This window comes from Amia ocellicauda, unplaced genomic scaffold (assembly GCF_036373705.1).
Source record: "Amia ocellicauda isolate fAmiCal2 unplaced genomic scaffold, fAmiCal2.hap1 HAP1_SCAFFOLD_178, whole genome shotgun sequence".
NCBI lineage: Eukaryota > Metazoa > Chordata > Actinopteri > Amiiformes > Amiidae > Amia > Amia ocellicauda.
In genome coordinates, this window is record NW_027102741.1 from 73,115 (window position 1) to 96,949 (window position 23,835).

The following is a 23,835-nucleotide window of genomic DNA, read 5'->3' on the forward strand; positions in this document are numbered from 1 at the left end:
AAAAGCTTGCAGCACCTGGTATTTCTAGGAGGTCTCCCATCCAAGTACTGACCAGGCCCTGCCCCGTTTAGCTTCCGAGATCTGACGAGATCGGGCGCATTCAGGACGGTGTGGCCGCAAGCCGAGAAGCCTGGCTACATGATGTCTCTTAATGGCTGGCGGGTATTGACGGAACTTCCAGCAAAAAAAAAAAAAAAAAAAAAAGAAAAAGAAAAATGGAGGGAAAAATATCAGTCCAGTAATGGGTTTTGAAAGTAGCCGGGTACGTGTACAATACTTCAATTATATCTCCTCCAGACAGATAGAGAGTATTAAGAGCTACGATAAAGTTACCCAGGAGACGTAAAAGCTTGCAGCACCAGGTATTTCCAGGAGGTCTCACATTCATGTACTGACCAGGTCCTGCCCCGTTTAGCTTCCGAGATCTGACGAGATCAGGCGCGTTCAGGATGGTGTGGCCGCAAGCCGAGATGCCTGGCTGCATGATGTCTCTTAAAGGCTGGCGGGTATTGACGGAACTGCCAGCAAAAAAAAAAAAGAAAAATAGAGGGAAATATACCAGTGCAGCACAGGGTGTTGAAAGTAGCCGGGTACGTGTACAATTCTTCAATTATATCTCCTGGAGAAAGAAAGAGAGTATTAAGAGCTACGATGAAGTTACCCAGGAGAAGTAAAAAGCTTGCAGCACCTGGTATTTCCAGGAGGTCACACATCCAAGTACTGACCAGGCCCTGCCCCGTTTAGCTTCCGAAATCTGATATGATCGGGCGCGTTCAGGACGGTGTGACTACAAGCCAAGAGGCCTGGCTGAATGATGTCTCTTAAAGGCTGGCGGATATTGACGGAACTTCCAGCAAAAAAATAAAATAAAAAGAAAAATGGAGGGAAAAATATCAGTGCAGCAAAGGGTGTTGAAAGTAGCCTAGTACGTGTACAATTCTTCAATTATATCTCCTGGAGACAGAAAGAGAGTATTAAGAGCTACGATGAAGTTACCCAGGAGACGTAAAAGGCTTGCAGCACCTGGTATTTCTAGGAGGTCTCCCATCCAAGTACTGACCAGGCCCTGCCCCGTTTAGCTTCCGAGATCTGACGAGATCGGGCGCAATCAGGACGGTGTGGCCGCAAGCCGAGAGGCCTGGCTGCATGATGTCTCTTAAAGGTTGGCGGGTATTGACGGAACTTCCAGCAAAAAAAAAAAAAAAAAAGAAAAATGGATGGAAAAATATCAGTGCAGCAAAGGGTGTTGACAGTAGCTGGGTACGTGTACAATACTTCAAATATATCTCCTCCAGACAGATAGAGAGTATTAAGAGCTACGATAAAGTTACCCAGGAGACGTAAAAGCTTGCAGCACCAGGTATTTCCAGGAGGTCTCACATTCATGTACCGACCAGGTCCTTCCCCGTTTAGCTTCCAAGATCTGACGAGATCGGGCGAGTTCAGGATGGTGTGGCCGCAAGCCGAAAGGCCTGGCTGCATGATGTCTCTTAAAGGTTGGCGGGTATTGACGGAACTTCCAGCAAAAAAAAATAAAAAAAAAATAGAAAAATGGAGGGAAAAATATCAGTGCAGGAAAGGGTGTTGAAAGTAGCCGGGTACGTGTACAATTCTTCAATTATATCTCCTGCAGACTGAAAGAGAGTATTAAGAGCTACGATAAAGTTACCCAGGAGACGTAAAAGCTTGCAGCACCTGGTATTTCCAGGAGGTCTCACATTCAAGTACTGACCAGGTCCTGCCCCGTTTAGCTTCCGAGATCTGACGATATCATGCGCATTCAGGACGGTGTGGCCAAAAGCCGAGAGGCCCGGCTGCATGATGTCTTTTTAAGGCTGGCGGGTATTGACGGAACTTCCAGCAAAAAAAAAAAGAAAAAAGAAAAATGGAGGGAAAAATATCAGTGCAGCAAAGGCTGTTGAAAGTAGCCGGGTACGTGTACAATACTTCAATTATATCTCCTCCAGACAGATAGAGAGTATTAAGAGCTACGATGAAGTTTCCCAGGAGACGTAAAAAGCATGCAGCACCTGGTATTTCCAGGAGGTCTCCCATCCAAGTACTGACCAGGCCCTGCCCCGATTGGCTTCCGAGATCTGACGAGATCGGGCGTGTTCAGGACGGTGTGGCCGCAAGCCAAGAGGCCGGGCTGCATGATGTCTCTTAAAGGCTAGCGGGTATTGACGGAACTTCCAGCAAAAAATAAAAAATAAATAAATAGAAAAATGGAGGGAAAAATATCAGTGCAGGACAGGGTGTTGAAAGTAGCCGGGTACATGTACAATTCTTCAATTATATCTCCTCCAGACTGAATGAGAGTATTAAGAGCTACTCTGAAGTTACCCAGGAGATGTAAAAAGCTTTCAGCACCTGGTATTTCCAGGAGGTCACCCATCCAATTACTGACCAGGCCCTGCCTAGTTTCTCTTCCGAGATCTGACGAGATCTTGCGTCTTCAGGACGGTGTGGCCTCAAGCCAAGAGGCCTGGCTGCATGATGTGTCTTAAAGGCTGGAGGGTATTGATGGAACTTCCAGCAAAAAACAAAAGAAAAAAGAAAAATGGAGGGAAAAATATCAGTGCAGCAAATGGTGTTGACAGTAGCTGGGTACGTGTACAATTCTTCAATTATATCTCCTCCAGACAGATAGAGAGTATTAAGAGCTACGATAAAGTTACCCAGGAGACGTAAAAGCTTGCAGCACCAGGTATTTCCAGGAGGTCTCACATTCAAGTACTGACCAGGTCCTGCCCCGTTTAGCTTCCGAGATCTGACGAGATCGGGCGCGTTCAGGACGGTGTGGCCGCAAGCCGAGATGTCTGGCTGCATGATGTCTCTTAAAGGCTGGCGGGTATTGACGGAACTTCCAGCAAAAAAAAAAAAAAAAAGAAAAATGGATGGAAAAATATCAGTGCAGCAAAGGGTGTTGACAGTAGCTGGGTACGTGTACAATACTTCAATTATATCTCCTCCAGACAGATAGAGAGTATTAAGAGCTACGATAAAGTTACCCAGGAGACGTGAAAGCTTGCAGCACCAGGTATTTCCAGGAGGTCTCACATTCATGTACTGACCAGGTCCTGCCCCGTTTAGCTTCCAAGATCTGACGAGATCGGGCGAGTTCAGGATGGTGTGGCCGCAAGCCGAAAGTCCTGGCTGCATGATGTCTCTTAAAGGTTGGCGGGTATTGACGGAACTTCCAGCAAAAAAAAAAAAAAAAAATGGATGGAAAAATATCAGTGCAGCAAAGGGTGTTGACAGTAGCTGGGTACGTGTACAATACTTCAATTAAATCTCCTCCAGACAGATAGAGAGTATTAAGAGCTACGATAAAGTTACCCAGGAGACGTAAAAGCTTGCAGCACGAGGTATTTCCAGGATGTCTCACATTCATGTACTGACCAGGTCCTGCCCCGTTTAGCTTCCGAGATCTGACGAGATCGGGCGCGTTCAGGATGGTGTGGCTGCAAGCCGAGATGCCTGGCTGCATGATGTCTCTTAAAGGCTGGCGGGTATTGACGGAACTGCCAGCCAAAAAAAAAAAGAAAAATAGAGGGAAAAATACCAGTGCAGCAAAGGGTGTTGAAAGTAGCCGGGTACGTGTACAATTCTTCAATTATATATTCTCCAGACAGAAAGAGAGTATTAAGAGCTACGATGAAGTTCCCCAGGAGACGTAAAAAGCTGGCAGCACCTGGTATTTCCAGAAGGTCTCCCATCCAAGTACTGACCAGGCCCTGCCCCATTTAGTTTCCGAGATCTTCCGAGATCGGGCGGGTTCAGGACTGTGTGTCCGCAAACCGAGAGGCCTGGTTGCATGATGTCTCTTAAAGGCTGGCGGGTATTGACGGAACGTCCAGCAAAAAAAAAAAAAAAAAAAAAAAAAAAAAAAAATGGACGGAAAAATATCAGTGCAGCAAAGGATGTTGACAGTAGCTGGGTACGTGTACAATACTTCAATTATATCTCCTCCAGACAGATAGAGAGTATTAAGAGCTACGATAAAGTTACCCAGGAGACGTAAAAGCTTGCAGCACCAGGTATTTCCAGGAGGTCTCACATTCATGTACTGACCAGGTCCTGCCCCGTTTAGCTTCCGAGATCTGACGAGATCGGGCACGTTCAGGATGGTGTGGCCGCAAGCCGAGATGCCTGGCTGCATGATGTCTCTTAAAGGCTGGCGGGTATTGACGGAACTGCCAGCAAAAAAAAAAAAGAAAAATTGAGGGAAATATACCAGTGCAGCAAAGGGTGTTGAAAGTAGCCTAGTACGTGTACAATTCTTCAATTATATCTCCTGGAGACAGAAAGAGAGTATTAAGAGCTACGATGAAGTTACCCAGGAGACGTAAAAGGCTTGCAGCACCTGGTATTTCTAGGAGGTCTCCCATCCAAGTACTGACCAGGCCCTGCCCCGTTTAGCTTCCGAGATCTGACGAGATCGGGCGCATTCAGGACGGTGTGGCCGCAAGCCGAGAGGCCTGGCTGCATTATGTCTCTTAAAGGTTGGCGGGTATTGACGGAACTTCCAGCAGAAAAAAAAAAAAAAAAGAAAAATGGATGGAAAAATATCAGTGCAGCAAAGGATGTTGACAGTAGCTGGGTACGTGTACAATACTTCAATTATATCTCCTCCAGACAGATAGAGAGTATTAAGAGCTACGATAAAGTTACCCAGGAGACGTAAAAGCTTGCAGCACCAGGTATTTCCAGGAGGTCTCACATTCATGTACTGACCAGGTCCTGCCCCGTTTAGCTTCCGAGATCTGACGAGATCGGGCGCGTTCAGGATGGTTTTGCCGCAAGCCGAGATGCCTGGCTGCATGATGTCTCTTAAAGGCTGGCGGGTATTGTCGGAACTGCCAGCAAAAAAAAAAAAAAGAAAAATACAGGGAAATATACCAGTGCAGCAAAGGGTGTTGAAAGTAGCCTAGTACGTGTACAATTCTTCAATTATATCTCCTGGAGACAGAAAGAGAGTATTAAGAGCTACGATGAAGTTACCCAGGAGACGTAAAAGGCTTGCAGCACCTGGTATTTCTAGGAGGTCTCCCATCCAAGTACTGACCAGGCCCTGCCCCGTTTAGCTTCCGAGATCTGACGAGATCGGGCGCATTCAGGACGGTGTGGCCGCAAGCCGAGAGGCCTGGCTGCATTATGTCTCTTAAAGGTTGGCGGGTATTGACGGAACTTCCAGCAAAAAAAAAAAAAAAAAAGAAAAATGGATGGAAAAATATCAGTGCAGCAAAGGGTGTTGACAGTAGCTGGGTACGTGTACAATACTTCAATTATATCTCCTCCAGACAGATAGAGAGTATTAAGAGCTACGATAAAGTTACCCAGGAGACGTAAAAAGCTTGCAGCACCTGGAATTTCTAGGAGGTCTCCCATCCAAGTACTGACCAGGCCCTGCCCCGTTTAGCTTCCGAGATCTGACGAGATCGGGAGCGTTGAGGATGGTGTGGCCGCAAGCCAAGATGCCTGGCTGCATGATGTCTCTTAAAGGTTGGCGGGTATTGACGGAACTGCCAGCAAAAAAAAAAAAGAAAAATAGAGGGAAAAATACCAGTGCAGCAAAGGGTGTTGAAAGTAGCCGGGTACGTGTACAATTCTTCAATTATATCTTCTCCAGACAGAAAGAGAGTATTAAGAGCTACGATGAAGTTACCCAGGAGACGTAAAAAGCTGGCAGCACCTGGTATTTCCAGGAGGTCTCACATTTAAGTACTGACCAGGCCCTGCACCGTTTAGCTTCCGAGATCTGACGAGATCGGGCGCGTTCAGGACGGTGTGGCCGCAAGCCGAAAGCCCTGGCTGCATGATGTCTCTTAAAGGCTGGCGGGTATTGACGGAACTGCCAGCAAAAAAAAAAAAAAAAAAAAAAAAAAAAAAGAAAAATGGATGGAAAAATATCAGTGCAGCAAAGGATGTTGACAGTAGCTGGGTACGTGTACAATACTTCAATTATATCTCCTCCAGACAGATAGAGAGTATTAAGAGCTACGATAAAGTTACCCAGGAGACGTAAAAGCTTGCAGCACCAGGTATTTCCAGGAGGTCTCACATTCATGTACTGACCAGGTCCTGCCCCGTTTAGCTTCCGAGATCTGACGAGATCGGGCACGTTCAGGATGGTGTGGCCGCAAGCCGAGATGCCTGGCTGCATGATGTCTCTTAAAGGCTGGCGGGTATTGACGGAACTGCCAGCAAAAAAAAAAAAGAAAAATAGAGGGAAATATACCAGTGCAGCAAAGGGTGTTGAAAGTAGCCTAGTACGTGTACAATTCTTCAATTATATCTCCTGGAGACAGAAAGAGAGTATTAAGAGCTACGATGAAGTTACCCAGGAGACGTAAAAGCTTGCAGCACCAGGTATTTCCAGGAGGTCTCACATTCATGTACTGACCAGGTCCTGCCCCGTTTAGCTTCCGAGATCTGACGAGATCGGGCACGTTCAGGATGGTGTGGCCGCAAGCCGAGATGCCTGGCTGCATGATGTCTCTTAAAGGTTGGCGGGTATTGACAGAACTTCAAGCAAAAAAAAAAAAAATAAAAAAAATAAAAATGGATGGAAAAATATCAGTGCAGCAAAGGGTGTTGACAGTAGCTGGGTACGTGTACAATACTTCAATTATATCTCCTCCAGACAGATAGAGAGTATTAAGAGATACGATAAAGTTACCCAGGAGACGTAAAAGCTTGCAGCACCAGGTATTTCCAGGAGGTCTCACATTCATGTACTGACCAGGTCCTGCCCCGTTTAGCTTCCGAGATCTGACGAGATCGGGCACGTTCAGGATGGTGTGCCCGCAAGCCGAGATGCCTGGCTGCATGATGTCTCTTAAAGGCTGGCGGGTATTGACGGAACTGCCAGGAAAAAAAAAAAAGAAAAATAGAGGGAAATATACCAGTGCAGCAAAGGGTGTTGAAAGTAGCCTAGTACGTGTACAATTCTTCAATTATATCTCCTGGAGACAGAAAGAGAGTATTAAGAGCTACGATGAAGTTACCCAGGAGACGTAAAAGGCTTGCAGCACCTGGTATTTCTAGGAGGTCTCCCATCCAAGTACTGACCAGGCCCTGCCCCGTTTAGCTTCCGATATCTGACGAGATCGGGCGCATTCAGGACGGTGTGGCCGCAAGCCGAGATGCCTGGCTGCATGATGTCTCTTAAAGGTTGGCGGGTATTGACAGAACTTCCAGCAGAAAAAAAAAAAAAAAAGAAAAATGGATGGAAAAATATCAGTGCAGCAAAGGATGTTGACAGTAGCTGGGTACGTGTACAATACTTCAATTATATCTCCTCCAGACAGATAGAGAGTATTAAGAGCTACGATAAAGTTACCCAGGAGACGTAAAAGCTGGCAGCACCAGGTATTTCCAGGAGGTCTCACATTCATGTACTGACCAGGTCCTGCCCCGTTTAGCTTCCGAGATCTGACGAGATCGGGCACGTTCAGGATGGTGTGGCCGCAAGCCGAGATGCCTGGCTGCATGATGTCTCTTAAAGGTTGGCGGGTATTGACAGAACTTCAAGCAAAAAAAAAAAAAAAAAAAAAAATAAAAATGGATGGAAAAATATCAGTGCAGCAAAGGGTGTTGACAGTAGCTGGGTACGTGTACAATACTTAAATTATATCTCCTCTGGACAGATAGAGAGTATTAAGAGCTACGATGAAGTTACCCAGGAGACGTAAAAGGCTTGCAGCACCTGGTATTTCTAGGAGGTCTCCCATCCAAGTACTGACCAGGCCCTGCCCCGTTTAGCTTCCGAGATCTGACGAGATCGGGCGCATTCAGGACGGTGTGGCCGCAAGCCCAGAGGCCTGGCTGCATTATGTCTCTTAAAGGTTGGCGGGTATTGACGGAACTTCCAGCAGAAAAAAAAAAAAAAAAAGAAAAATGGATGGAAAAATATCAGTGCAGCAAAGGGTGTTGACAGTAGCTGGGTACGTGTACAATACTTCAATTATATCTCCATCCAGACAGATAGAGAGTATTAAGAGCTACGATAAAGTTACCCAGGAGACGTAAAAGCTTGCAGCACCAGGTATTTCCAGGAGGTCTCACATTCATGTACCGACCAGGTCCTGCCCCGTTTAGCTTCCAAGATCTGACGAGATCGGGCGAGTTCAGGATGGTGTGGCCGCAAGCCGAGACGCCTGGCTGCATGATGTCTCTTAAAGGTTGGCGGGTATTGACAGAACTTCAAGCAAAAAAAAAAAAAAAAAAAAAAAAAAAAATGGATGGAAAAATATCAGTGCAGCAAAGGGTGTTGACAGTAGCTGGGTACGTGTACAATACTTAAATTATATCTCCTCCGGACAGATAGAGAGTATTAAGAGCTACGATGAAGTTCCCCAGGAGACGTAAAAAGCTGGCAGCACCTGGTATTTCCAGGAGGTCTCACATTTAAGTACTGACCAGGTCCTGCCCCGTTTAGCTTCCGAGATCTGACAAGATCGGGCGCGTTCAGGACGGTGTGGCCGCAAGCCGAGATGTCTGGCTGCATGATGTCTCTTAAAGGCTGGCGGGTATTGACGGAACTGCCAGCAAAAAAAAAAAAGAAAAATAGAGGGAAATATACCAGTGCAGCAAAGGGTGTTGAAAGTAGCCGGGTACGTGTACAATTCTTCAATTATATCTCCTGGAGACAGAAAGAGAGTATTAAGAGCTACGATGAAGTTACCCAGGAGACGTAAAAAGCTTGCAGCACCTGGTATTTCTAGGAGGTCTCCCATCCAAGTACTGACCAGGCCCTGCACCGTTTAGCTTCCGAGATCTGACGAGATCGGGCGCATTCAGGACGGTGTGTCCACAAGCCGAAAGCCCTGGCTGCATGATGTCTCTTAAAGGTTGGCGGGTATTGACGGAACTTCCAGCAAAAAAATAAAAGAAAAAAAGAAAAAAGAAAAATGGATGGAAAAATATCAGTGCAGCAAATGGTGTTGACAGTAGCTGGGTACGTGTACAATACTTCAATTATATCTCCTCCAGACAGATAGAGAGTATTAAGAGTTACGATGAAGTTACCCAGGAGACGTAAAAAGCTTGCAGCACCTGGTATTTCTAGGAGGTCTCCCATCCAAGTACTGACCAGGCCCTGCACCGTTTAGCTTCCGAGATCTGACGAGATCGGGCGCGTTCAGGACGGTGTGGCCGCAAGCCGAAAGCCCTGGCTGCATGATGTCTCTTAAAGGCTGGCGGGTATTGACGGAACTGCCAGCAAAAAAAAAAAAAAAAAAAAAAAAAAAAAAGAAAAATGGATGGAAAAATATCAGTGCAGCAAAGGATGTTGACAGTAGCTGGGTACGTGTACAATACTTCAATTATATCTCCTCCAGACAAATAGAGAGTATTAAGAGCTACGATAAAGTTACCCAGGAGACGTAAAAGCTTGCAGCACCAGGTATTTCCAGGAGGTCTCACATTCATGTACCGACCAGGTCCTGCCCCGTTTAGCTTCCGAGATCTGACGAGATCGGGCGAGTTCAGGATGGTGTGGCCGCAAGCCGAGACGCCTGGCTGCATGATGTCTCTTAAAGGCTGGCGGGTATTGACGGAACTGCCAGGAAAAAAAAAAAAGAAAAATAGAGGGAAATATACCAGTGCAGCAAAGGGTGTTGAAAGTAGCCTAGTACGTGTACAATTCTTCAATTATATCTCCTGGAGACAGAAAGAGAGTATTAAGAGCTACGATGAAGTTACCCAGGAGACGTAAAAGGCTTGCAGCACCTGGTATTTCTAGGAGGTCTCCCATCCAAGTACTGACCAGGCCCTGCCCCGTTTAGCTTCCGAGATCTGACGAGATCGGGCGCATTCAGGACGGTGTGGCCGCAAGCCGAGAGGCCTGGCTGCATTATGTCTCTTAAAGGTTGGCGGGTATTGACGGAACTTCCAGCAGAAAAAAAAAAAAAAAAGAAAAATGGATGGAAAAATATCAGTGCAGCAAAGGATGTTGACAGTAGCTGGGTACGTGTACAATACTTCAATTATATCTCCTCCAGACAGATAGAGAGTATTAAGAGCTACGATAAAGTTACCCAGGAGACGTAAAAAGCTTGCAGCACCTGGTATTTCTAGGAGGTCTCCCATCCAAGTACTGACCAGGCCCTGCACCGTTTAGCTTCCGAGATCTGACGAGATCGGGCGCATTCAGGACGGTGTGTCCACAAGCCGAAAGCCCTGGCTGCATGATGTCTCTTAAAGATTGGCGGGTATTGACGGAACTTCCAGCAAAAAAATAAAAGAAAAAAAGAAAAAAGAAAAATGGATGGAAAAATATCAGTGCAGCAAATGGTGTTGACAGTAGCTGGGTACGTGTACAACACTTCAATTATATCTCCTCCAGACAGATAGAGAGTATTAAGAGTTACGATGAAGTTACCCAGGAGACGTAAAAAGCTTGCAGCACCTGGTATTTCTAGGAGGTCTCCCATCCAAGTACTGACCAGGCCCTGCACCGTTTAGCTTCCGAGATCTGACGAGATCGGGCGCGTTCAGGACGGTGTGGCCGCAAGCCGAAAGCCCTGGCTGCATGATGTCTCTTAAAGGCTGGCGGGTATTGACGGAACTGCCAGCAAAAAAAAAAAAAAAAAAAAAAAAAAAAAAAAGAAAAATGGATGGAAAAATATCAGTGCAGCAAAGGATGTTGACAGTAGCTGGGTACGTGTACAATACTTCAATTATATCTCCTCCAGACAAATAGAGAGTATTAAGAGCTACGATAAAGTTACCCAGGAGACGTAAAAGCTTGCAGCACCAGGTATTTCCAGGAGGTCTCACATTCATGTACCGACCAGGTCCTGCCCCGTTTAGCTTCCGAGATCTGACGAGATCGGGCGAGTTAAGGATGGTGTGGTCGCAAGCCGAGACGCCTGGCTGCATGATGTCTCTTAAAGGCTGGCGGGTATTGACGGAACTGCCAGGAAAAAAAAAAAAGAAAAATAGAGGGAAATATACCAGTGCAGCAATGGGTGTTGAAAGTAGCCTAGTACGTGTACAATTCTTCAATTATATCTCCTGGAGACAGAAAGAGAGTATTAAGAGCTACGATGAAGTTACCCAGGAGACGTAAAAGGCTTGCAGCACCTGGTATTTCTAGGAGGTCTCCCATCCAAGTACTGACCAGGCCCTGCCCCGTTTAGCTTCCGAGATCTGACGAGATCGGGCGCATTCAGGACGGTGTGGCCGCAAGCCGAGAGGCCTGGCTGCATTATGTCTCTTAAAGGTTGGCGGGTATTGACGGAACTTCCAGCAGAAAAAAAAAAAAAAAAGAAAAATGGATGGAAAAATATCAGTGCAGCAAAGGATGTTGACAGTAGCTGGGTACGTGTACAATACTTCAATTATATCTCCTCCAGACAGATAGAGAGTATTAAGAGCTACGATAAAGTTACCCAGGAGACGTAAAAGGCTTGCAGCACCTGGTATTTCCAGGAGGTCTCACATTCATGTACTGACCAGGTCCTGCCCCGTTTAGCTTCCGAGATCTGACGAGATCGGGCACGTTCAGGATGGTGTGGCCGCAAGCCAAGATGCCTGGCTGCATGATGTCTCTTAAAGGTTGGCGGGTATTGACGGAACTTCCAGCAGAAAAAAAAAAAAAAAAAGAAAAATGGATGGAAAAATATCAGTGCAGCAAAGGGTGTTGACAGTAGCTGGGTACGTGTACAATACTTCAATTATATCTCCATCCAGACAGATAGAGAGTATTAAGAGCTACGATAAAGTTACCCAGGAGACGTAAAAGCTTGCAGCACCAGGTATTTCCAGGAGGTCTCACATTCATGTACCGACCAGGTCCTGCCCCGTTTAGCTTCCAAGATCTGACGAGATCGGGCGAGTTCAGGATGGTGTGGCCGCAAGCCGAGACGCCTGGCTGCATGATGTCTCTTAAAGGTTGGCGGGTATTGACAGAACTTCAAGCAAAAAAAAAAAAAAAAAAAAAAAAAAAAATGGATGGAAAAATATCAGTGCAGCAAAGGGTGTTGACAGTAGCTGGGTACGTGTACAATACTTAAATTATATCTCCTCCGGACAGATAGAGAGTATTAAGAGCTATGATGAAGTTACCCAGGAGACGTAAAAAGCTTGCAGCACCTGGTATTTCTAGGAGGTCTCCCATCCAAGTACTGACCAGGCCCTGCCCCGTTTAGCTTCCGAGATCTGACGAGATCGGGCGCGTTCAGGATGGTGTGGCCGCAAGCCAAGATGCCTGGCTGCATGATGTCTCTTAAAGGCTGGCGGGTATTGCCGGAACTGCCAGCAAAAAAAAAAAAGAAAAATAGAGGGAAAAATACCAGTGCAGCAAAGGGTGTTGAAAGTAGCCGGGTACGTGTACAATTCTTCAATTATATCTCCTGGAGACAGAAAGAGAGTATTAAGAGCTACGATGAAGTTACCCAGGAGACGTAAAAAGCTTGCAGCACCTGGTATTTCTAGGAGGTCTCCCATCCAAGTACTGACCAGGCCCTGCACCGTTTAGCTTCCGAGATCTGACGAGATCGGGCGCATTCAGGACGGTGTGTCCACAAGCCGAAAGCCCTGGCTGCATGATGTCTCTTAAAGGTTGGCGGGTATTGACGGAACTTCCAGCAAAAAAATAAAAGAAAAAAAGAAAAAAGAAAAATGGATGGAAAAATATCAGTGCAGCAAAGGGTGTTGACAGTAGCCGGGTACGTGTACAATACTTCAATTATATCTCCTCCAGACAGAGAGAGAGTATTAAGAGCTACGATAAAGTTACCCAGGAGACGTAAAAGCTTGCAGCACTAGGTATTTCCAGGAGGTCTCACTATCATGTACTGACCAGGTCCTGCCCCGTTTAGCTTCCGAGATCTGACGAGATCGGGCGCGTTCAGGATGGTGTGGCCGCAAGCCAAGATGCCTGGCTGCATGATGTCTCTTAAAGGCTGGCGGGTATTGACAGAACTGCCAGCAAAAAAAAAAAAAAGAAAAATAGAGGGAAATATACCAGTGCAGCAAAGGGTGTTGAAAGTAGCCGGGTACGTGTACAATTCTTCAATTATATCTCCTGGAGACAGAAAGAGAGTATTAAGAGCTACGATGAAGTTACCCAGGAGACGTAAAAAGCTTGCAGCACCTGGTATTTCTAGGAGGTCTCCCATCCAAGTACTGACCAGGCCCTGCCCCGTTTAGCTTCCGAGATCTGACGAGATCGGGCGCATTCAGGACGGTGTGGCCGCAAGCCAAGAGGCCTGGCTACATGATGTCTCTTAAAGGTTGGCGGGTATTGACGGAACTTCCAGCAAAAAAAAAAAAAAAAAAAGAAAAATGGATGGAAAAATATCAGTGCAGCAAATGGTGTTGACAGTAGCTGGGTACGTGTACAATACTTCAATTATATCTCCTCCAGACAGATAGAGAGTATTAAGAGTTACGATGAAGTTACCCAGGAGACGTAAAAAGCTTGCAGCACCTGGTATTTCTAGGAGGTCTCCCATCCAAGTACTGACCAGGCCCTGCCCCGTTTAGCTTCCGAGATCTGACGAGATCGGGCGCATTCAGGACGGTGTGGCCACAAGCCGAAAGGCCTGGCTGCATGATGTCTCTTAAAGGTTGGCGGGTATTGACGGAACTTCCAGCAAAAAAAAAAAAAAAAAAAAATAGAAAAATGGAGGGAAAAATATCAGTGCAGGAAAGGGTGTTGAAAGTAGCCGGGTACGTGTACAATTCTTCAATTATATCTCCTGCAGACTGAAAGAGAGTATTAAGAGCTACGATAAAGTTACCCAGGAGACGTAAAAAGCTTGCAGCACCTGGTATTTCTAGGAGGTCTCCCATCCAAGTACTGACCAGGACCTGACCCGTTTAGCTTCCGAGATCTGACGAGATCGGGCGCATTCAGGACGGTGTGGCCACAAGCCGAAAGGCCTGGCTGCATGATGTCTCTTAAAGGTTGGCGGGTATTGACGGAACTTCCAGCAAAAAAAAAAAAAAAAAATGGATGGAAAAATATCAGTGCAGCAAAGGGTGTTGACAGTAGCTGGGTACGTGTACAATACTTCAATTAAATCTCCTCCAGACAGATAGAGAGTATTAAGAGCTACGATGAAGTTTTCCAGGAGACGTAAAAAGCTTTCAGCACCTGGTATTTCCAGGAGGTCACCCATCCAATTACTGACCAGACCCTGCCCAGTTTTTCTTCCGAGATCTGACGAGATTTTGCATCTTCAGGACGGTGTGGCCTCAAGCCAAGAGGCCTGGCTGCATGATGTCTCTTAAAGGCTGGAGGGTATTGATGGAACTTCCAGCAAGAAACAAAAGAAAAAAGAAAAATGGAGGGAAAAATATCAGTGCAGCAAAGCGTGTTGAAGGTAGCCAGGTACGTGTACAATTCTTCAATTATATCTCCTCCAGACAGATAGAGAGTATTAAGAGCTACGATAAAGTTACCCAGGAGACGTAAAAGCTTGCAGCACCAGGTATTTCCAGGAGGTCTCACATTCAAGTACTGAACAGGTCCTGCCCCGTTTAGCTTCCGAGATCTGACGAGATCGGGCGCGTTCAGGACGGTGTGGCCGCAAGCCGAGATGCCTGGCAGCATGATGTCTCTTAAAGGCTGGCGGGTATTGACGGAACTGCCGGAAAAAAAAAAAAAGAAAAATAGAGGGAAAAATACCAGTGCAGCAAAGGGTGTTGAAAGTAGCCGGGTACGTGTACAATTCTTCAATTATATCTTCTCCAGACAGAAAGAGAGTATTAAGAGCTACGATGAAGTTCCCCAGGAGACGTAAAAAGCTGGCAGCACCTGGTATTTCTAGGAGGTCTCCCATCCAAGTACTGACCAGGCCCTGCCGCGTTTAGCTTCCGAGATCTGACGAGATCGGGCGCGTTCAGGACGGTGTGGCCGCAAGCCGAGAGGCCTGGCTACATGATGTCTCTTAATGGCTGGCGGGTATTGACGGAACTTCCAGCAAAAAAAAAAAAAAAAAAAAAAAGAAAAAGAAAAATGGAGGGAAAAATATCAGTGCAGTAATGGGTTTTGAAAGTAGCCGGGTACGTGTACAATACTTCAATTATATCTCCTCCAGACAGATAGAGAGTATTAAGAGCTACGATAAAGTTACCCAGGAGAAGTAAAAGCTTGCAGCACCAGGTATTTCCAGGAGGTCTCACATTCATGTACTGACCAGGTCCTGCCCCGTTTAGCTTCCGAGATCTGACGAGATCGGGCGCGTTCAGGATGGTGTGGCCGCAAGCCGAGATGCCTGGCTGCATGATGTCTCTTAAAGGCTGGCGGGTATTGACGGAACTGCCAGCAAAAAAAAAAAAGAAAAATAGAGGGAAATATACCAGTGCAGCACAGGGTGTTGAAAGTAGTCGGGTACATGTACAATTCTTCAATTATATCTCCTGGAGAAAGAAAGAGAGTATTAAGAGCTACGATGAAGTTACCCAGGAGACGTAAAAAGCTTGCAGCACCTGGTATTTCCAGGAGGTCACACATCCAAGTACTGACCAGGCCCTGCCCCGTTTAGTTTCCGAAATCTGATATGATCGGGCGCGTTCAGGACGGTGTGACTACAAGCCAAGAGGCCTGGCTGCATGATGTCTCTTAAAGGCTGGCGGATATTGACGGAACTTCCAGCAAAAAAATAAAATAAAAAGAAAAATGGAGGGAAAAATATCAGTGCAGCAAAGGCTGTTGAAAGTAGCCTAGTACGTGTACAATTCTTCAATTATATCTCCTCCAGACAGAAAGAGAGTATTAAGAGCTACGATGAAGTTACCCAGGAGACGTAAAAAGCTTGCAGCACCTGGTATTTCTAGGAGGTCTCCCATCCAAGTACTGACCAGGCCCTGCCCCGTTTAGCTTCCGAGATCTGACGAGATCGGGCGCATTCAGGACGGTGTGGCCGCAAGCCGAGAAGCCTGGCTACATGATGTCTCTTAATGGCTGGCGGGTATTGACGGAACTTCCAGCAAAAAAAAAAAAAAAAAAAAAAAGAAAAAGAAAAATGGAGGGAAAAATATCAGTCCAGTAATGGGTTTTGAAAGTAGCCGGGTACGTGTACAATACTTCAATTATATCTCCCCCAGACAGATAGAGAGTATTAAGAGCTACGATAAAGTTACCCAGGAGACGTAAAAGCTTGCAGCACCAGGTATTTCCAGGAGGTCTCACATTCATGTACCGACCAGGTCCTGCCCCGTTTAGCTTCCGAGATCTGACGAGATCGGGCGCGTTCAGGATGGTGTGGCCGCAAGCCGAGATGCCTGGCTGCATGATGTCTCTTAAAGGCTGGCGGGTATTGACGGAACTGCCAGCAAAAAAAAAAAAGAAAAATAGAGGGAAATATACCAGTGCAGCACAGGGTGTTGAAAGTAGCCGGGTACGTGTACAATTCTTCAATTATATCTTCTCCAGACAGAAAGAGAGTATTAAGAGCTACGATGAAGATCCCCAGGAGACGTAAAAAGCTGGCAGCACCTGGTATTTCTAGGAGGTCTCCCATCCAAGTACTGACCAGGCCCTGCACCGTTTAGCTTCCGAGATCTGACGAGATCGGGCGCATTCAGGACGGTGTGTCCACAAGCCGAAAGCCCTGGCTGCATGATGTCTCTTAAAGGTTGGCGGGTATTGACGGAACTTCCAGCAAAAAAATAAAAGAAAAAAAGAAAAAAGAAAAATGGATGGAAAAATATCAGTGCAGCAAAGGGTGTTGACAGTAGCCGGGTACGTGTACAATACTTCAATTATATCTCCTCCAGACAGAGAGAGAGTATTAAGAGCTACGATAAAGTTACCCAGGAGACGTAAAAGCTTGCAGCACTAGGTATTTCCAGGAGGTCTCACTATCATGTACTGACCAGGTCCTGCCCCGTTTAGCTTCCGAGATCTGACGAGATCGGGCGCGTTCAGGATGGTGTGGCCGCAAGCCAAGATGCCTGGCTGCATGATGTCTCTTAAAGGCTGGCGGGTATTGACAGAACTGCCAGCAAAAAAAAAAAAAAAGAAAAATAGAGGGAAATATACCAGTGCAGCAAAGGGTGTTGAAAGTAGCCGGGTACGTGTACAATTCTTCAATTATATCTCCTGGAGACAGAAAGAGAGTATTAAGAGCTACGATGAAGTTACCCAGGAGACGTAAAAAGCTTGCAGCACCTGGTATTTCTAGGAGGTCTCCCATCCAAGTACTGACCAGGCCCTGCCCCGTTTAGCTTCCGAGATCTGACGAGATCGGGCGCATTCAGGACGGTGTGGCCGCAAGCCAAGAGGCCTGGCTACATGATGTCTCTTAAAGGTTGGCGGGTATTGACGGAACTTCCAGCAAAAAAAAAAAAAAAAAAAGAAAAATGGATGGAAAAATATCAGTGCAGCAAATGGTGTTGACAGTAGCTGGGTACGTGTACAATACTTCAATTATATCTCCTCCAGACAGATAGAGAGTATTAAGAGTTACGATGAAGTTACCCAGGAGACGTAAAAAGCTTGCAGCACCTGGTATTTCTAGGAGGTCTCCCATCCAAGTACTGACCAGGCCCTGCCCCGTTTAGCTTCCGAGATCTGACGAGATCGGGCGCATTCAGGACGGTGTGGCCACAAGCCGAAAGGCCTGGCTGCATGATGTCTCTTAAAGGTTGGCGGGTATTGACGGAACTTCCAGCAAAAAAAAAAAAAAAAAAAAATAGAAAAATGGAGGGAAAAATATCAGTGCAGGAAAGGGTGTTGAAAGTAGCCGGGTACGTGTACAATTCTTCAATTATATCTCCTGCAGACTGAAAGAGAGTATTAAGAGCTACGATAAAGTTACCCAGGAGACGTAAAAAGCTTGCAGCACCTGGTATGTCTAGGAGGTCTCCCATCCAAGTACTGACCAGGACCTGACCCGTTTAGCTTCCGAGATCTGACGAGATCGGGCGCATTCAGGACGGTGTGGCCACAAGCCGAAAGGCCTGGCTGCATGATGTCTCTTAAAGGTTGGCGGGTATTGACGGAACTTCCAGCAAAAAAAAAAAAAAAAAATGGATGGAAAAATATCAGTGCAGCAAAGGGTGTTGACAGTAGCTGGGTACGTGTACAATACTTCAATTAAATCTCCTCCAGACAGATAGAGAGTATTAAGAGCTACGATGAAGTTTTCCAGGAGACGTAAAAAGCTTTCAGCACCTGGTATTTCCAGGAGGTCACCCATCCAATTACTGACCAGACCCTGCCCAGTTTTTCTTCCGAGATCTGACGAGATTTTGCATCTTCAGGACGGTGTGGCCTCAAGCCAAGAGGCCTGGCTGCATGATGTCTCTTAAAGGCTGGAGGGTATTGATGGAACTTCCAGCAAGAAACAAAAGAAAAAAGAAAAATGGAGGGAAAAATATCAGTGCAGCAAAGCGTGTTGAAGGTAGCCAGGTACGTGTACAATTCTTCAATTATATCTCCTCCAGACAGATAGAGAGTATTAAGAGCTACGATAAAGTTACCCAGGAGACGTAAAAGCTTGCAGCACCAGGTATTTCCAGGAGGTCTCACATTCAAGTACTGAACAGGTCCTGCCCCGTTTAGCTTCCGAGATCTGACGAGATCGGGCGCGTTCAGGACGGTGTGGCCGCAAGCCGAGATGCCTGGCAGCATGATGTCTCTTAAAGGCTGGCGGGTATTGACGGAACTGCCGGAAAAAAAAAAAAAGAAAAATAGAGGGAAAAATACCAGTGCAGCAAAGGGTGTTGAAAGTAGCCGGGTACGTGTACAATTCTTCAATTATATCTTCTCCAGACAGAAAGAGAGTATTAAGAGCTACGATGAAGTTCCCCAGGAGACGTAAAAAGCTGGCAGCACCTGGTATTTCTAGGAGGTCTCCCATCCAAGTACTGACCAGGCCCTGCCGCGTTTAGCTTCCGAGATCTGACGAGATCGGGCGCGTTCAGGACGGTGTGGCCGCAAGCCGAGAGGCCTGGCTACATGATGTCTCTTAATGGCTGGCGGGTATTGACGGAACTTCCAGCAAAAAAAAAAAAAAAAAAAAAAGAAAAAGAAAAATGGAGGGAAAAATATCAGTGCAGTAATGGGTTTTGAAAGTAGCCGGGTACGTGTACAATACTTCAATTATATCTCCTCCAGACAGATAGAGAGTATTAAGAGCTACGATAAAGTTACCCAGGAGAAGTAAAAGCTTGCAGCACCAGGTATTTCCAGGAGGTCTCACATTCATGTACTGACCAGGTCCTGCCCCGTTTAGCTTCCGAGATCTGACGAGATCGGGCGCGTTCAGGATGGTGTGGCCGCAAGCCGAGATGCCTGGCTGCATGATGTCTCTTAAAGGCTGGCGGGTATTGACGGAACTGCCAGCAAAAAAAAAAAAGAAAAATAGAGGGAAATATACCAGTGCAGCACAGGGTGTTGAAAGTAGTCGGGTACATGTACAATTCTTCAATTATATCTCCTGGAGAAAGAAAGAGAGTATTAAGAGCTACGATGAAGTTACCCAGGAGACGTAAAAAGCTTGCAGCACCTGGTATTTCCAGGAGGTCACACATCCAAGTACTGACCAGGCCCTGCCCCGTTTAGTTTCCGAAATCTGATATGATCGGGCGCGTTCAGGACGGTGTGACTACAAGCCAAGAGGCCTGGCTGCATGATGTCTCTTAAAGGCTGGCGGATATTGACGGAACTTCCAGCAAAAAAATAAAATAAAAAGAAAAATGGAGGGAAAAATATCAGTGCAGCAAAGGCTGTTGAAAGTAGCCTAGTACGTGTACAATTCTTCAATTATATCTCCTCCAGACAGAAAGAGAGTATTAAGAGCTACGATGAAGTTACCCAGGAGACGTAAAAAGCTTGCAGCACCTGGTATTTCTAGGAGGTCTCCCATCCAAGTACTGACCAGGCCCTGCCCCGTTTAGCTTCCGAGATCTGACGAGATCGGGCGCATTCAGGACGGTGTGGCCGCAAGCCGAGAAGCCTGGCTACATGATGTCTCTTAATGGCTGGCGGGTATTGACGGAACTTCCAGCAAAAAAAAAAAAAAAAAAAAAAAGAAAAAGAAAAATGGAGGGAAAAATATCAGTCCAGTAATGGGTTTTGAAAGTAGCCGGGTACGTGTACAATACTTCAATTATATCTCCCCCAGACAGATAGAGAGTATTAAGAGCTACGATAAAGTTACCCAGGAGACGTAAAAGCTTGCAGCACCAGGTATTTCCAGGAGGTCTCACATTCATGTACCGACCAGGTCCTGCCCCGTTTAGCTTCCGAGATCTGACGAGATCGGGCGCGTTCAGGATGGTGTGGCCGCAAGCCGAGATGCCTGGCTGCATGATGTCTCTTAAAGGCTGGCGGGTATTGACGGAACTGCCAGCAAAAAAAAAAAAGAAAAATAGAGGGAAATATACCAGTGCAGCACAGGGTGTTGAAAGTAGCCGGGTACGTGTACAATTCTTCAATTATATCTTCTCCAGACAGAAAGAGAGTATTAAGAGCTACGATGAAGATCCCCAGGAGACGTAAAAAGCTGGCAGCACCTGGTATTTCCAGGAGGTCTCACATTTAAGTACTGACCAGGTCCTGCCCCGTTTAGCTTCCGAGATCTGACAAGATCGGGCGCGTTCAGGACGGTGTGGCCGCAAGCCGAGATGTCTGGCTGCATGATGTCTCTTAAAGGCTAGCGGGTATTGTCGGAATTTCCAGCAAAAAAAAAAAAGAAAAATAGAGGGAAATATACCAGTGCAGCAAAGGGTGTTGAAAGTAGCCGGGTACGTGTACAATTCTTCAATTATATCTCCTGGAGACAGAAAGAGAGTATTAAGAGCTACGATGAAGTTACCCAGGAGACGTAAAAAGTTTGCAGCACCTGGTATTTCTAGGAGGTCTCCCATCCAAGTACTGACCAGGCCCTGCCCCGTTTAGCTTCCGAGATCTGACGAGATCGGGCGCATTCAGGACGGTGTGGCCGCAAGCCGAGAGGCCTGGCTACGTGATGTCTCTTAATGGCTGGCGGGTATTGACGGAACTTCCAGCAAAAAAAAAAAAAAAAAAAAAAGAAAAAGAAAAATGGAGGGAAAAATATCAGTGCAGTAATGGGTTTTGAAAGTAGCCGGGTACGTGTACAATACTTCAATTATATCTCCTCCAGACAGATAGAGAGTATTAAGAGCTACGATAAAGTTACCCAGGAGAAGTAAAAGCTTGCAGCACCAGGTATTTCCAGGAGGTCTCACATTCATGTACTGACCAGGTCCTGCCCCGTTTAGCTTCCGAGATCTGACGAGATCGGGCGCGTTCAGGATGGTGTGGCCGCAAGCCAAGATGCCTGGCTGCATGATGTCTCTTAAAGGCTGGCGGGTATTGACGGAACTGCCAGCAAAAAAAAAAAAGAAAAATAGAGGGAAATATACCAGTGCAGCACAGGGTGTTGAAAGTAGCCGGGTACGTGTACAATTCTTCAATTATATCTCCTGGAGAAAGAAAGAGAGTATTAAGAGCTACGATGAAGTTACCCAGGAGACGTAAAAAGCTTGCAGCACCTGGTATTTCCAGGAGGTCACACATCCAAGTACTGACCAGGCCCTGCCCCGTTTAGCTTCCGAAATCTGATATGATCGGGCGCGTTCAGGACGGTGTGACTACAAGCCAAGAGGCTTGGCTGCATGATGTCTCTTAAAGGCTGGCGGATATTGACGGAACTTCCAGCAAAAAAATAAAATAAAAAGAAAAATGGAGGGAAAAATATCAGTGCAGCAAAGGCTGTTGAAAGTAGCCTAGTACGTGTACAATTCTTCAATTATATCTCCTCCAGACAGAAAGAGAGTATTAAGAGCTACGATGAAGTTACCCAGGAGACGTAAAAAGCTTGCAGCACCTGGTATTTCTAGGAGGTCTCCCATCCAAGTACTGACCAGGCCCTGACCCGTTTAGCTTCCGAGATCTGACGAGATCGGGCGCATTCAGGACGGTGTGGCCGCAAGCCGAGAAGCCTGGCTACATGATGTCTCTTAATGGCTGGCGGGTATTGACGGAACTTCCAGCAAAAAAAAAAAAAAAAAAAAAAGAAAAAGAAAAATGGAGGGAAAAATATCAGTCCAGTAATGGGTTTTGAAAGTAGCCGGGTACGTGTACAATACTTCAATTATATCTCCTCCAGACAGATAGAGAGTATTAAGAGCTACGATGAAGTTCCCCAGGAGACGTAAAAAGCTGGCAGCACCTGGTATTTCCAGGAGGTCTCACATTTAAGTACTGACCAGGTCCTGCCCCGTTTAGCTTCCGAGATCTGACAAGATCGGGCGCGTTCAGGACGGTGTGGCCGCAAGCCGAGATGTCTGGCTGCATGATGTCTCTTAAAGGCTGGCGGGTATTGACGGAACTGCCAGCAAAAAAAAAAAAGAAAAATAGAGGGAAAAATACCAGTGAAGCAAAGGGTGTTGAAAGTAGCCGGGTACGTGTACAATTCTTCAATTATATCTTCTCCAGACAGAAAGAGAGTATTAAGAGCTACGATGAAGTTCCCCAGGAGACGTAAAAAGCTGGCAGCACCTGGTATTTCCAGGAGGTCTCACATTTAAGTACTGACCAGGTCCTGCCCCGTTTAGCTTCCGAGATCTGACAAGATCGGGCGCGTTCAGGACGGTGTGGCCGCAAGCCGAGATGTCTGGCTGCATGATGTCTCTTAAAGGCTGGCGGGTATTGACGGAACTGCCAGCAAAAAAAAAAAAGAAAAATAGAGGGAAATATACCAGCGCAGCAAAGGGTGTTGAAAGTAGCCGGGTACGTGTACAATTCTTCAATTATATCTCCTGGAGACAGAAAGAGAGTATTAAGAGCTACGATGAAGTTACCCAGGAGACGTAAAAAGCTTGCAGCACCTGGTATTTCTAGGAGGTCTCCCATCCAAGTACTGACCAGGCCCTGCACCGTTTAGCTTCCGAGATCTGACGAGATCGGGCGCATTCAGGACGGTGTGTCCACAAGCCGAAAGCCCTGGCTGCATGATGTCTCTTAAAGGTTGGCGGGTATTGACGGAACTTCCAGCAAAAAAATAAAAGAAAAAAAGAAAAAAGAAAAATGGATGGAAAAATATCAGTGCAGCAAAGGGTGTTGACAGTAGCCGGGTACGTGTACAATACTTCAATTATATCTCCTCCAGACAGAGAGAGAGTATTAAGAGCTACGATAAAGTTACCCAGGAGACGTAAAAGCTTGCAGCACTAGGTATTTCCAGGAGGTCTCACATTCATGTACTGACCAGGTCCTGCCCCGTTTAGCTTCCGAGATCTGACGAGATCGGGCGCGTTCAGGATGGTGTGGCCGCAAGCCGAGATGCCTGGCTGCATGATGTCTCTTAAAGGCTGGCGGGTATTGACAGAACTGTCAGCAAAAAAAAAAAAGAAAAATAGAGGGAAATATACCAGTGCAGCAAAGGGTGTTGAAAGTAGCCGGGTACGTGTACAATTCTTCAATTATATCTCCTCCAGACAGATAGAGAGTATTAAGAGCTACGATGAAGTTTCCCAGGAGACGTAAAAAGCTTGCAGCACCTGGTATTTCTAGGAGGTCTCCCATCCAAGTACTGACCAGGCCCTGCCCCGTTTAGCTTCCGAGATCTGACGAGATCGGGCGCATTCAGGACGGTGTGGCCACAAGCCGAAAGGCCTGGCTGCATGATGTCTCTTAAAGGTTGGCGGGTATTGACGGAACTTCCAGCAAAAAAAAAAAAAAAAAAAAATAGAAAAATGGAGGGAAAAATATCAGTGCAGGAAAGGGTGTTGAAAGTAGCCGGGTACGTGTACAATTCTTCAATTATATCTCCTGCAGACTGAAAGAGAGTATTAAGAGCTACGATAAAGTTACCCAGGAGACGTAAAAGTTTGCAGCACCTG

The 23,835-nt window shown here is 46.3% G+C and overlaps 23 non-coding genes and 45 pseudogenes across 23 annotated transcripts; all 68 read right to left on the minus strand.

The window, feature by feature from the left end:
- Window positions 1–3: 3 nt before the first annotated feature.
- LOC136724207 (5S ribosomal RNA) lies at window positions 4–122 on the minus strand. The gene has a single exon (XR_010806967.1). It is a non-coding gene; the product is annotated as a 5S ribosomal RNA (ribosomal RNA).
- A 225-nt stretch (window positions 123–347) lies between these two features.
- LOC136724210 (uncharacterized) lies at window positions 348–466 on the minus strand (annotated as a pseudogene).
- Window positions 467–676: 210 nt separating this feature from the next.
- LOC136724201 (uncharacterized) lies at window positions 677–795 on the minus strand (annotated as a pseudogene).
- Window positions 796–1,011: 216 nt separating this feature from the next.
- Window positions 1,012–1,130, minus strand: LOC136724263 (5S ribosomal RNA). Its single transcript, XR_010806978.1, has one exon. It is a non-coding gene; the product is annotated as a 5S ribosomal RNA (ribosomal RNA).
- Window positions 1,131–1,345: 215 nt separating this feature from the next.
- LOC136724242 (uncharacterized) lies at window positions 1,346–1,464 on the minus strand (annotated as a pseudogene).
- Window positions 1,465–1,683: 219 nt separating this feature from the next.
- LOC136724253 (uncharacterized) lies at window positions 1,684–1,802 on the minus strand (annotated as a pseudogene).
- Window positions 1,803–2,018: 216 nt separating this feature from the next.
- LOC136724290 (5S ribosomal RNA) lies at window positions 2,019–2,137 on the minus strand. The gene has a single exon (XR_010807003.1). It is a non-coding gene; the product is annotated as a 5S ribosomal RNA (ribosomal RNA).
- A 221-nt stretch (window positions 2,138–2,358) lies between these two features.
- Window positions 2,359–2,477, minus strand: LOC136724254 (uncharacterized; annotated as a pseudogene).
- A 215-nt stretch (window positions 2,478–2,692) lies between these two features.
- Window positions 2,693–2,811, minus strand: LOC136724299 (uncharacterized; annotated as a pseudogene).
- A 214-nt stretch (window positions 2,812–3,025) lies between these two features.
- Window positions 3,026–3,144, minus strand: LOC136724224 (uncharacterized; annotated as a pseudogene).
- A 209-nt stretch (window positions 3,145–3,353) lies between these two features.
- Window positions 3,354–3,472, minus strand: LOC136724245 (uncharacterized; annotated as a pseudogene).
- A 553-nt stretch (window positions 3,473–4,025) lies between these two features.
- Window positions 4,026–4,144, minus strand: LOC136724203 (uncharacterized; annotated as a pseudogene).
- Window positions 4,145–4,354: 210 nt separating this feature from the next.
- On the minus strand, window positions 4,355–4,473 carry LOC136724176 (5S ribosomal RNA). The gene has a single exon (XR_010806964.1). It is a non-coding gene; the product is annotated as a 5S ribosomal RNA (ribosomal RNA).
- A 215-nt stretch (window positions 4,474–4,688) lies between these two features.
- Window positions 4,689–4,807, minus strand: LOC136724209 (uncharacterized; annotated as a pseudogene).
- Window positions 4,808–5,019: 212 nt separating this feature from the next.
- LOC136724262 (5S ribosomal RNA) lies at window positions 5,020–5,138 on the minus strand. The gene has a single exon (XR_010806977.1). It is a non-coding gene; the product is annotated as a 5S ribosomal RNA (ribosomal RNA).
- A 216-nt stretch (window positions 5,139–5,354) lies between these two features.
- Window positions 5,355–5,473, minus strand: LOC136724287 (5S ribosomal RNA). The gene has a single exon (XR_010807000.1). It is a non-coding gene; the product is annotated as a 5S ribosomal RNA (ribosomal RNA).
- Window positions 5,474–5,683: 210 nt separating this feature from the next.
- LOC136724211 (uncharacterized) lies at window positions 5,684–5,802 on the minus strand (annotated as a pseudogene).
- Window positions 5,803–6,029: 227 nt separating this feature from the next.
- Window positions 6,030–6,148, minus strand: LOC136724205 (uncharacterized; annotated as a pseudogene).
- A 209-nt stretch (window positions 6,149–6,357) lies between these two features.
- LOC136724206 (uncharacterized) lies at window positions 6,358–6,476 on the minus strand (annotated as a pseudogene).
- A 220-nt stretch (window positions 6,477–6,696) lies between these two features.
- Window positions 6,697–6,815, minus strand: LOC136724228 (uncharacterized; annotated as a pseudogene).
- Window positions 6,816–7,025: 210 nt separating this feature from the next.
- Window positions 7,026–7,144, minus strand: LOC136724284 (5S ribosomal RNA). The gene has a single exon (XR_010806997.1). It is a non-coding gene; the product is annotated as a 5S ribosomal RNA (ribosomal RNA).
- A 215-nt stretch (window positions 7,145–7,359) lies between these two features.
- LOC136724222 (uncharacterized) lies at window positions 7,360–7,478 on the minus strand (annotated as a pseudogene).
- A 221-nt stretch (window positions 7,479–7,699) lies between these two features.
- On the minus strand, window positions 7,700–7,818 carry LOC136724274 (5S ribosomal RNA). The gene has a single exon (XR_010806988.1). It is a non-coding gene; the product is annotated as a 5S ribosomal RNA (ribosomal RNA).
- A 217-nt stretch (window positions 7,819–8,035) lies between these two features.
- On the minus strand, window positions 8,036–8,154 carry LOC136724232 (uncharacterized; annotated as a pseudogene).
- Window positions 8,155–8,375: 221 nt separating this feature from the next.
- LOC136724217 (uncharacterized) lies at window positions 8,376–8,494 on the minus strand (annotated as a pseudogene).
- A 210-nt stretch (window positions 8,495–8,704) lies between these two features.
- On the minus strand, window positions 8,705–8,823 carry LOC136724180 (uncharacterized; annotated as a pseudogene).
- A 225-nt stretch (window positions 8,824–9,048) lies between these two features.
- Window positions 9,049–9,167, minus strand: LOC136724288 (5S ribosomal RNA). The gene has a single exon (XR_010807001.1). It is a non-coding gene; the product is annotated as a 5S ribosomal RNA (ribosomal RNA).
- A 227-nt stretch (window positions 9,168–9,394) lies between these two features.
- On the minus strand, window positions 9,395–9,513 carry LOC136724223 (uncharacterized; annotated as a pseudogene).
- Window positions 9,514–9,723: 210 nt separating this feature from the next.
- LOC136724286 (5S ribosomal RNA) lies at window positions 9,724–9,842 on the minus strand. The gene has a single exon (XR_010806999.1). It is a non-coding gene; the product is annotated as a 5S ribosomal RNA (ribosomal RNA).
- Window positions 9,843–10,058: 216 nt separating this feature from the next.
- On the minus strand, window positions 10,059–10,177 carry LOC136724181 (uncharacterized; annotated as a pseudogene).
- Window positions 10,178–10,402: 225 nt separating this feature from the next.
- LOC136724289 (5S ribosomal RNA) lies at window positions 10,403–10,521 on the minus strand. Its single transcript, XR_010807002.1, has one exon. It is a non-coding gene; the product is annotated as a 5S ribosomal RNA (ribosomal RNA).
- Window positions 10,522–10,750: 229 nt separating this feature from the next.
- Window positions 10,751–10,869, minus strand: LOC136724244 (uncharacterized; annotated as a pseudogene).
- Window positions 10,870–11,079: 210 nt separating this feature from the next.
- On the minus strand, window positions 11,080–11,198 carry LOC136724298 (5S ribosomal RNA). Its single transcript, XR_010807007.1, has one exon. It is a non-coding gene; the product is annotated as a 5S ribosomal RNA (ribosomal RNA).
- A 216-nt stretch (window positions 11,199–11,414) lies between these two features.
- On the minus strand, window positions 11,415–11,533 carry LOC136724194 (uncharacterized; annotated as a pseudogene).
- A 217-nt stretch (window positions 11,534–11,750) lies between these two features.
- On the minus strand, window positions 11,751–11,869 carry LOC136724233 (uncharacterized; annotated as a pseudogene).
- A 221-nt stretch (window positions 11,870–12,090) lies between these two features.
- LOC136724260 (5S ribosomal RNA) lies at window positions 12,091–12,209 on the minus strand. The gene has a single exon (XR_010806975.1). It is a non-coding gene; the product is annotated as a 5S ribosomal RNA (ribosomal RNA).
- A 210-nt stretch (window positions 12,210–12,419) lies between these two features.
- LOC136724184 (uncharacterized) lies at window positions 12,420–12,538 on the minus strand (annotated as a pseudogene).
- A 224-nt stretch (window positions 12,539–12,762) lies between these two features.
- Window positions 12,763–12,881, minus strand: LOC136724236 (uncharacterized; annotated as a pseudogene).
- A 212-nt stretch (window positions 12,882–13,093) lies between these two features.
- Window positions 13,094–13,212, minus strand: LOC136724219 (5S ribosomal RNA). The gene has a single exon (XR_010806968.1). It is a non-coding gene; the product is annotated as a 5S ribosomal RNA (ribosomal RNA).
- A 217-nt stretch (window positions 13,213–13,429) lies between these two features.
- Window positions 13,430–13,548, minus strand: LOC136724265 (5S ribosomal RNA). Its single transcript, XR_010806980.1, has one exon. It is a non-coding gene; the product is annotated as a 5S ribosomal RNA (ribosomal RNA).
- A 221-nt stretch (window positions 13,549–13,769) lies between these two features.
- LOC136724294 (5S ribosomal RNA) lies at window positions 13,770–13,888 on the minus strand. Its single transcript, XR_010807006.1, has one exon. It is a non-coding gene; the product is annotated as a 5S ribosomal RNA (ribosomal RNA).
- A 544-nt stretch (window positions 13,889–14,432) lies between these two features.
- On the minus strand, window positions 14,433–14,551 carry LOC136724178 (uncharacterized; annotated as a pseudogene).
- Window positions 14,552–14,761: 210 nt separating this feature from the next.
- LOC136724295 (uncharacterized) lies at window positions 14,762–14,880 on the minus strand (annotated as a pseudogene).
- Window positions 14,881–15,106: 226 nt separating this feature from the next.
- LOC136724190 (uncharacterized) lies at window positions 15,107–15,225 on the minus strand (annotated as a pseudogene).
- Window positions 15,226–15,435: 210 nt separating this feature from the next.
- On the minus strand, window positions 15,436–15,554 carry LOC136724225 (uncharacterized; annotated as a pseudogene).
- Window positions 15,555–15,770: 216 nt separating this feature from the next.
- Window positions 15,771–15,889, minus strand: LOC136724231 (5S ribosomal RNA). Its single transcript, XR_010806969.1, has one exon. It is a non-coding gene; the product is annotated as a 5S ribosomal RNA (ribosomal RNA).
- A 226-nt stretch (window positions 15,890–16,115) lies between these two features.
- LOC136724213 (uncharacterized) lies at window positions 16,116–16,234 on the minus strand (annotated as a pseudogene).
- Window positions 16,235–16,444: 210 nt separating this feature from the next.
- On the minus strand, window positions 16,445–16,563 carry LOC136724208 (uncharacterized; annotated as a pseudogene).
- Window positions 16,564–16,787: 224 nt separating this feature from the next.
- On the minus strand, window positions 16,788–16,906 carry LOC136724238 (uncharacterized; annotated as a pseudogene).
- Window positions 16,907–17,119: 213 nt separating this feature from the next.
- LOC136724243 (5S ribosomal RNA) lies at window positions 17,120–17,238 on the minus strand. The gene has a single exon (XR_010806970.1). It is a non-coding gene; the product is annotated as a 5S ribosomal RNA (ribosomal RNA).
- A 217-nt stretch (window positions 17,239–17,455) lies between these two features.
- On the minus strand, window positions 17,456–17,574 carry LOC136724266 (5S ribosomal RNA). The gene has a single exon (XR_010806981.1). It is a non-coding gene; the product is annotated as a 5S ribosomal RNA (ribosomal RNA).
- Window positions 17,575–17,795: 221 nt separating this feature from the next.
- LOC136724186 (uncharacterized) lies at window positions 17,796–17,914 on the minus strand (annotated as a pseudogene).
- Window positions 17,915–18,458: 544 nt separating this feature from the next.
- Window positions 18,459–18,577, minus strand: LOC136724179 (uncharacterized; annotated as a pseudogene).
- A 210-nt stretch (window positions 18,578–18,787) lies between these two features.
- Window positions 18,788–18,906, minus strand: LOC136724296 (uncharacterized; annotated as a pseudogene).
- A 225-nt stretch (window positions 18,907–19,131) lies between these two features.
- LOC136724191 (uncharacterized) lies at window positions 19,132–19,250 on the minus strand (annotated as a pseudogene).
- Window positions 19,251–19,460: 210 nt separating this feature from the next.
- On the minus strand, window positions 19,461–19,579 carry LOC136724227 (uncharacterized; annotated as a pseudogene).
- Window positions 19,580–19,795: 216 nt separating this feature from the next.
- LOC136724255 (5S ribosomal RNA) lies at window positions 19,796–19,914 on the minus strand. Its single transcript, XR_010806971.1, has one exon. It is a non-coding gene; the product is annotated as a 5S ribosomal RNA (ribosomal RNA).
- A 226-nt stretch (window positions 19,915–20,140) lies between these two features.
- LOC136724214 (uncharacterized) lies at window positions 20,141–20,259 on the minus strand (annotated as a pseudogene).
- Window positions 20,260–20,469: 210 nt separating this feature from the next.
- LOC136724218 (uncharacterized) lies at window positions 20,470–20,588 on the minus strand (annotated as a pseudogene).
- Window positions 20,589–20,798: 210 nt separating this feature from the next.
- Window positions 20,799–20,917, minus strand: LOC136724283 (5S ribosomal RNA). The gene has a single exon (XR_010806996.1). It is a non-coding gene; the product is annotated as a 5S ribosomal RNA (ribosomal RNA).
- A 225-nt stretch (window positions 20,918–21,142) lies between these two features.
- On the minus strand, window positions 21,143–21,261 carry LOC136724192 (uncharacterized; annotated as a pseudogene).
- A 210-nt stretch (window positions 21,262–21,471) lies between these two features.
- On the minus strand, window positions 21,472–21,590 carry LOC136724202 (uncharacterized; annotated as a pseudogene).
- A 216-nt stretch (window positions 21,591–21,806) lies between these two features.
- On the minus strand, window positions 21,807–21,925 carry LOC136724264 (5S ribosomal RNA). The gene has a single exon (XR_010806979.1). It is a non-coding gene; the product is annotated as a 5S ribosomal RNA (ribosomal RNA).
- A 226-nt stretch (window positions 21,926–22,151) lies between these two features.
- LOC136724220 (uncharacterized) lies at window positions 22,152–22,270 on the minus strand (annotated as a pseudogene).
- A 210-nt stretch (window positions 22,271–22,480) lies between these two features.
- On the minus strand, window positions 22,481–22,599 carry LOC136724221 (uncharacterized; annotated as a pseudogene).
- A 210-nt stretch (window positions 22,600–22,809) lies between these two features.
- LOC136724185 (uncharacterized) lies at window positions 22,810–22,928 on the minus strand (annotated as a pseudogene).
- Window positions 22,929–23,152: 224 nt separating this feature from the next.
- LOC136724216 (uncharacterized) lies at window positions 23,153–23,271 on the minus strand (annotated as a pseudogene).
- A 210-nt stretch (window positions 23,272–23,481) lies between these two features.
- LOC136724267 (5S ribosomal RNA) lies at window positions 23,482–23,600 on the minus strand. Its single transcript, XR_010806982.1, has one exon. It is a non-coding gene; the product is annotated as a 5S ribosomal RNA (ribosomal RNA).
- Between the last annotated feature and the right edge of the window lie 235 nt (window positions 23,601–23,835).